The sequence below is a fragment of the Octodon degus genome, unplaced genomic scaffold, assembly GCF_000260255.1.
Source record: "Octodon degus isolate 3935 unplaced genomic scaffold, OctDeg1.0 scaffold00003, whole genome shotgun sequence".
Classification (NCBI taxonomy): domain Eukaryota; kingdom Metazoa; phylum Chordata; class Mammalia; order Rodentia; family Octodontidae; genus Octodon; species Octodon degus.
The window spans coordinates 4679960-4688279 of record NW_004524579.1 but is presented as its reverse complement, the minus strand read 5'-3'; the positions used below and the strand labels follow the sequence as shown (position 1 = coordinate 4688279).

General features: G+C 36.2%; 1 non-coding gene across 1 annotated transcript; it reads right to left on the bottom strand.

Moving 5' to 3' along the window:
- Positions 1-6417: 6417 nt before the first annotated feature.
- LOC111816906 lies at positions 6418-6632 on the bottom strand. The gene has a single exon (XR_002821221.1). It is a non-coding gene; the product is annotated as a small nucleolar RNA U3 (small nucleolar RNA).
- Between the last annotated feature and the right edge of the window lie 1688 nt (positions 6633-8320).

The window sequence follows — 8320 nt, the reverse complement described above, 5'->3', positions numbered from 1 at the left end:
AATGTAGCTCGAGTTGACCAGTCTCACTTTTATAGCCTGGTCTCAAGCTCACAGAGATCCCCCTATCTCAACCTCCTGAATGCTAGCATTACAGGTGTTTGCCACCACACTCAGTTCTCCTAGTTAATTTTCTTAAGGACTTGACAAAATATTGGTAATGAGGGGATAGATTTAAGTATAGATTAATGACTAAACAGAAATCAGTTAAATAAATATTTGGTATATGGCATGAAAAGAGATCAGAAATTGTGTTTGCCTCACATCTAAGCATATCTAGGTATTGTGCACACACTTGGCAAACTAGGATATTTAGGGGTGAGAAGAGAAAGTGGTTAAGATCTACACATACGGCATAGAAAAATGTAAAGGTTAGATTTAAGCAATGGACCATGCCTGAGTAGAAAAACCAATATGAACAGTATTTAGAGAGGAGCTATGGGATACCTACAGAACACAGAGCTAGTGCAAAATCCACTGCTTTGGTTGATTTATATATTATCCAGTGAACATGCATGCATTATTCAATAACCATGTATTCAGTGTTTCTTACTTGTGTCAAGCACTGTAGAAAAATTTACAAAATAATTCCTTCTATTGGCATATGGAAAGACATCCTTGTATTCAACGATTCTTTCTGGGCACTTATATTGTGGCAGGCTGCAAGAACAGATGAATCTTATTCCTTCACAGGTTCTACCTTCTTACTGTGATGAGTTGGAGGGAGATGGTTTTCCAGAATAAAAGATAGAAATAAAGACAGGCACAAGATGGGCAGGAGGAACAGAAGTATGGGAAGAATGATGTTATCCAAGTGTTTTTAGATCCACTAAGTTTCTATCAGGTGTCATTAAATAGTACTAATGAGTACTTAAAAAATGTTGTTATTTTAGAGGTAACTCAAAGGCATAGAAATTCTGAAATTCATCAAAGAAATAACATTGAATTAGACATCATAAAGAGAAAAGCTATGAATATAATCAGACCTGAAATATATGAGATGTGTTTTAAAAATATAGAGTATAATTAAATGTAAAAAAGAATACTGTTAAAGACACAGTGCCATAATATTACTCAAAGTACTACTCCTGTCACTTCAAGCACACTTTTCCTATCATTCTTGGTACTTTCTGAAGCAGCTCTCAAAGTCTTCCATTGTGAACATCTGCAGTAGACTAGTGTCAGCTGCCTTCATGTTCTGAATTGATTCACAATGTTTACCTTTTATGGTCACAGTGATTTTTGGAAAGATCCAGAAAGGACGTAGAGCTACCGCATTTGCTGTATCTTTCATCATACCTCGTGAAGTCACTCAGGTAAGTGGACTTCCAGAACTGCTGCAGAAAGTAGCAAACAGATGGAGCAAGTGTGTGTGAAGTAAGAGAGGGGCGTTGTTGAGAAACATTAATGGCAGTGTACCCTTTACAGTATTTTTGAAAAATTTAAACACACACCACTTTATTAATCCTTGAATTTTCTGGTTCCCAAACATGCTATGAAAGCTAAAGCAGCTGTTAGTCCTTATAAAAGCAGTCAGAAGTTCTCAGCTCATCTATCAAGGGCCATATGAAGATGCAGAAATCTGGCCCCCATATGCTCCCTAAAGCCTCAACTTACTTGAATATGTGTGTGGTCCTGACGTTTGTATACCTTTCCCTCCCTGAGGAACAGAAGAGAAAATACTGACTAAAAAAAAATTATAATTAGCATAAGGTGACTTAAGAATATAACAATATTTTTACTTTGTTGAGTCATTTAATATTGAAGACAAATATTGTCTTCTTCTACATGTGCATGACACATACTGCCTCTGTCAAAAAAAGAACTTTTACTTTTCCAAGAAAAATCAAACTCTGATTTGCCTCATATCTGCCTTTTTAATATGTTTATTTGAAATTTTGATTACAGTGAGCTCTTGAACTGAGGTCCATTAAAAACCATTTAAGAAGATGCTACAAAATGTCCCAATATTAAAACCTCTAGATATTTGAATGGAACTTTAATATTAACCGTGGTGTTTCTGAAATATTGCTGTAATATTTCAGTAATGGGACAGAAGCTTCAAGGTCAAAGCGGCCTCACAAGGGAGAAGGAGAAAGAGAAAGCATTAGATCTGAAAAGCGCAGTTGTAGCTGCTCGAAGGAAACTTTTTTATTAAAGTAATGGACCAAAAGATACCATATAGCCTGTGAGATCCCAGAAAACACCATGTGGCAAGTGTACTTGGAGATGAAAAGTAAGTTTCCATTTTTGTCTCTTTTATATTTTAGCCCATGTAATACCTTGGTACCTTTTACTCTAAGAAATGTACATATTTAATAAATGACAACCTTTGCAAAAGATGTTTTACTACAGAAAGCCTGATTAATTTTAAATGAAAAATAGGACTCTGAGATCACTGAAAACAGCACCATAATGTGTGGCTTGCCTAGGGGACTGCAGTAGGAGCTGCGGGCTGCACAAGCAGTGCTGACACCGGGCACACTCTCCTGTCCTAACACAGCTCCTTTCCAAGTCTGTCCAGAATCGTGGTCCGCAGTAATCGCAGATGAGTTGGAGCCTAGAAGAGCTACGTAATCTGAGACAAGACTGAAATGCTGTTTTTCTTTTTCAAAATGAATTGAATGGAAGTGTTCAAATTACCCAAGGAATAACTTCAAAAGAAAATCATTATCAGTATGAACATGAGCTACATACCTTGATTATGATTGACACACAAAAGACCAGTGTGGTCAGTGCTTCCTCACTCCTACAAATGCTGCCTTGATTGGTTTTGTTTTCAGGGAAACCAAGATTCCTTCAATGAGAGACAAGGCCAAAAGCACTATATTCTGTCATATATATTCATTTTCACAACCAAGGCTTATTAGAACAATTATTTTTCACAGAATACAGTGGAATATTACAAATATCTAAGTGGATTTTGTTAATACAGTACTACACAAGCGTAGCATTTCTCCATCACATGAGTTTGACTGCAGACACCACTTCTCCTTCCTGGGTTGTTTAATTCAAAACAATTTAATTGATATTTCCTCTTGATAGTCTCTCTAGAGCACACAGTATGAATGACTATGCCACATACATTTCATGTCTTTTTTAGGATAAAATAGGGTTATATTCCAAAACATCTCATTGTTCATAGTGTATAATAAATGCAAATATAAGAGCAATTATTTTGCATATTTTTATTACACAGAAGTAGCTGGATTACTCACTTATAGTTTCAAAATTTGTAAAATAATTTGATTATTGCTATACTCTTTTGGAAGATCACATTTTACCACACTTATTCAGTAAAAACTTGTTGAACATTTATTTTGTCATCTTACACTTGGAATTCAGAAGTAAGTAATGCAAAATTCTACCTCAAAATATTCACAGTACTATTAGAACCACAACAGATCCCACTAAGAAAAATTTTATTATATGGAATGAATTGCAAAGAATACTTGGAAAACACCTTTTTTTATTTTTAGTTTTTTGGTGGAACCGGAGATTGAACTCAGGCCTTTGCGCTTGCCAGGCAAGTGCTTATTCTACTGAACCATCTCCCAGGCCCAATTGTTCTTTTTGTAAAACTATTTTTTTTAAATCATACTGATTGTCAAAGCATTTGAATTTTTCTGATACTTAAGCATAATTTACCAACAGGTATTGTTGGGAAATAATAATTACCAACAGGTATTGTTGTACCATTCTGGGAAAAGACAGTACCATTTTCTATTTGGTAAAAGTGAGATCACTGATTGAGTTAACAAAATCTCCACTTTCAACCACTTAATTTTGAGTGTACAATGATTTTAGTATAAAAAACAGTGACTTTGTTTTTATCTTTCAGCAATAATATTTTGGCAGACATGAATTGATAATATTATTTGTAAAAAATAGATTAATGCTTTACAAAAGTGAAAATCTTCCGATATTTTTGTTTTATTTTAAATAATGATTCTAATAAATATTTTTCTGGACAGTAGAAAAAAATTTTAATACTTGCAGTTAAGTCTCTTGTTCTCCTTGGAGTTTTCCACTGCCTATTGACATTTAATATATTTGTTGCTAATTTAGGGGACTGGGGAGATAGATCAGTGGAATAAGTGTTTGCCTGGCAAATGCAATGTCCTGAGATGATCCCTGGTACCACCAAGAAAAAAAGAAAGTTGTTAATTTAGTTCTTTGAAGGCTCTATTTAACTAATATTAAATATTGGTAAATTCTGAATTAATTTAGAAAAACTTTTTGTAAAAAAAGTAGAAGTGTTGTTTCATTTATTCTGCTTAAAATTGTATGTTGGAGTGTGTTATTGCGGATTGAACCCAGGAACTTTGCACTGGGCTACATCCTCAGCATTTTCATCTTTTATTTATTTATTTATTCATTCATTCATTTTGGTATTTTAGGGAAGAGTCTACAGAGTGCTCAGGGTCTCACTACTAGATTGGATTCATAGTGATCTGCCTGTTTACAGCCTCCCAAGAGCTGGGATTACAGCTTCTTACCACCATGCCCAGTCTCAATTGCCATCTCAGCAAGCCCGGAGGTGGGACCAGCACAGCAGGCCCTGGGATCACACCCCTGGCCCCTGCAACTGTTTGCAAGAGCTTTAGTCCACTGAGCTATTTGGTTGCCCCATCATCTTTTATTTTGGCATGTTTTCTCTCTAACATGTCAGGGTGAGCTCCAGTTTGCTATCCTCCTGCCTCAGCCTCCCAGACTACTAGGGTTACAGACAGGCACCCCTTACCCATCCTAGCTATGAATTTCTATGGATTACACATTTTGCTGGTATAGAAAGACAAGAAACTGAATGTTCAAATCTTCAGTATGAAAATTATTTGGTATTTTGAAAATCTGCTTCAGCAAATTCACTCAGTAAACTTCCCTAATTTCCCTTCGATATCATATTAATTTATATTCTTTCTACGTACACCTTACTAAAGCAAATATATCTCATCATTAAATGCGTTTTACTGTTCTATGGAATTCAAACACTTCATCAAAGGTAATCATGGAAATTAATAGCAATCAATAATCACCTGAGCGCAGAAGTACCTTTGTATTAGCTCACCTATCCGATGTTAGGAAAATGCCGTAAGCTGAGTGACTTTTAAAACCTCACACACCGCTGCTGTCACAGTCCTGGCTGATGCAAGTATGAGCCAAGGTGATGGCAGAACCGCACTTCTTCGGGCAGCTCTTCAGAGATCTTTCTTTCTTGCATCTTCTGTGGGCACCAGCTGTTCTTGGCTGTGATGCTTTCACCCTAATCCCTGTCTTAGTTTTCTCATAGTTTTGTTTTCTGTCTCTGTATCCTGAACTATTGTTATGAGACACTGACCATTGTGTTTGTAGTCCACTTTAAATTCAACCTGTCATCTTCATGAATTACACCTTCGAAGAGTATTTTTTAAATCAGTTTAGTTTCTGAAACTTTGATTTGGCGTGGGTTTGGGTGATACTAGACAAATCAATGCAATTTATGGATTGTAATTGATTGGATATAGCTGAAATCCCCCACTAAAGGTGCTTACGTGCAATGTTTTATTTATTTATTTTCTTTAGAAAATACAACTTTATTTAAGAAAGATCAAAAAGTAAAGGAGAAAGTTGGGCACAGTGGCAAGATCCTATAAGCCTAGCACTCAGCAGGTTGAGGAACTGGGAGAGGCAGTGAGACCCCGCCTGGGGCTACAAAAGGCAGAGGAGAAGAGCTGGGGTCATGCAAAACACTAAACCCACCATCAAGATGGAGAGAAATTAGCAAGAAAAGCTTCATGGGGAAAACCACAAAAACAAAGAGAAGAAGATAAATTACTGCCCCACGCACAACATGGCTCCTGTTTTGGCAACTGCCTCCTAAAAGTTGGAAGTATATTGAAAAAAATGATTTTGGGAGAATTGCTTCCTTTTCAATTGCCATATTAATATGCTGATTTGTAAAAGGCTTAAGTCAACAACTTCTGACATTGCCAGTCCTACGGATAACCCACTACTATTATAGACTACTGGATTATATTGTATTATTTTGCTGAATTCACACACCTAAAATATTTAAATAACAATGGAATACCTTTCTCTGTCAAAACTAAACAAAAAAGGGGATACTAATGAAGGATCATTTTGTATCTGTATGTACAAAATAGGCTAGATATACAGCTACTTTCTCTGAATTCAATGAGAAAAAAATTTGTACTAATAGTGTTTGGACAGGATATCATGTCTGCATCTTGTACTCTGAATAAACCCTACGAAGACAACAATGTGCAATGTTCTAATAACTCTAACTGTCTTATTAATCGGTTTTGAAACTGTCTCATTGCTATTTGTTTCTCAGTAAAGTTAATAAAAATTAAAACTAAAATTAAATAAAGAAAAAAAGGAAAGAAAAAAGCCTTCTCTTGCAACCTCACTAAAACAGCAGCCACTGAAATTGCTCCTGCCCTCTTCCTCCCTCCAAGGAGAAAGCGAGAAGGATCACCAACAGCAAGCAGCATTTGCAGCACAGCACCACCAAGGGCTGGCTTCACGCTCAGATAGGAGCACTAGGCCTCCTCCTCAGGGTCTACTGTACTCACACGGGCAGGGAAACTTGTCTTCTAACGTACTCTAAACATGATCCCTGAAAGTACACACAGTCTTTTATTAAGCTGGTCAACATTTTGCTATAAGATAGAGAACTTGTCTTCCAAAATACCTTCATAGGGCTGGGAAGATAGCATGGGGTCATAAGTACCTCCCTGGGCAAGGTCGGAAGTTCAATCTCAGGAACCGCATTCAAAACCAGCTGCAGAATCTGCATGCACCTAGTCAGCCGCAGATTTCAGGCATGGTGGTCACGCTTGCAGTCCCATCTCTGGTGAGACTGAGAAGTGGATCACTATGCATCCAAGATGCAAAGCGAAACCCTGTACCTAATTAAAAAAAAATGAATGCCTTTATTATTGACTTTTCATTTTAACATGTGATGGGTAAGTTAGAGATAGTATCCTAAATTCATGGATAAACTTACAGTCTAATCTCCTAGTGAAAAAAGTCCAAAAAAATAGCACAAAATTGTTTAGTTATTGCCCTTCCAGCCCTGCCTACAGGGCACGCTGAGATGGTGATTGAGACTGGGCATGGTGGCACACGCCTGTAATCCCAGCTCTTGGGAAGCTGAAAACAAGAGAATCATTGAGTTCAATCTATGTAGTGAGACCCTGTAGACTCTGTCCTAAATACAGAAAAAAAATTAGTTGTAAATGTGACAGAGAATGTAATTGGGAAGTAATATAAAGATGTATGTGTTAAATTTGTGTATGTGCTGGACTTGACTCCGTCTTGGGAAATGTATTCTTTGAGGAAGAATGCATTTAATTTGTGATTAAAGGACGAGTAGGAATTAAATAATTAAAATGGGCTTATCTAAACCTCCATTATATTTTCCAAATAATTGCCAGTATAAAATCAGTAATTACAATTAGCTGAGAAGCACATTAATTGTGCTTCTTTCTTCTAATAAGCTCTGACAGTATAATCTAGTATTCCCCAAAGAGAGACAGTTTTGCCATCCTGAAAGAGGCCTCCCAGTCTCACTTTTTCCACTGTATTTGCATTTAGGCAGAGCTGAGCAAAAACAGTAACAAAACTCCAGTTTTAGAAAAGGCCTAATTTAGTCCACTGTTTCTGGACCTTAAAATCTTCTGAAAGCTCTTGTTGCGTAAAAGTAGAATTGCAAGTACAATTCATGCAGTTCAATATTAAGTTCTTGTCCTTGGCAGATTTCCAAAAAATCTCACCTATAGGGAAAACACTGTAAATGCAAAGTTTTTTTTTTAATTTTAATTTATTTTATTGAGTAACAAATAGCAATGAGACAGTTGCAAAACTGATTAATAGGACAATTTCAGTAATTAATACATTGTACATTGTTATCTTAGTGGTTATCCACAGTACAAGATGCAGCCAGGATATCCTGTCTAAACACTATTAGTACGAATCTTTCTTCTCATTGAATTAAGTGGAAGTAGCTATTTATCTATCCTAACTATTCTGTATATACAAATAAAAAATGGTCCTTCCTTTGTATCCCCCCTCTTTTTTTAGTCCTGTCAGAGGTAGGTATTCCATTAGCATCTAAATACTATAAGTGTGTAAATTTAGCAAAACAATCCAACACAGTCCAGCAGTCCACAATAGCAGTGGGTTATCTACAGAAGTTGTTGACTTGAGCCTTTCACAACTCAACATATTAATATGTTCTAACATTATTTCTATTATCTAGTCTGAATAAATGGAAGAATTCTGGCTCAACCCCACAAAAACTTGCATTTTGTGTGAAATT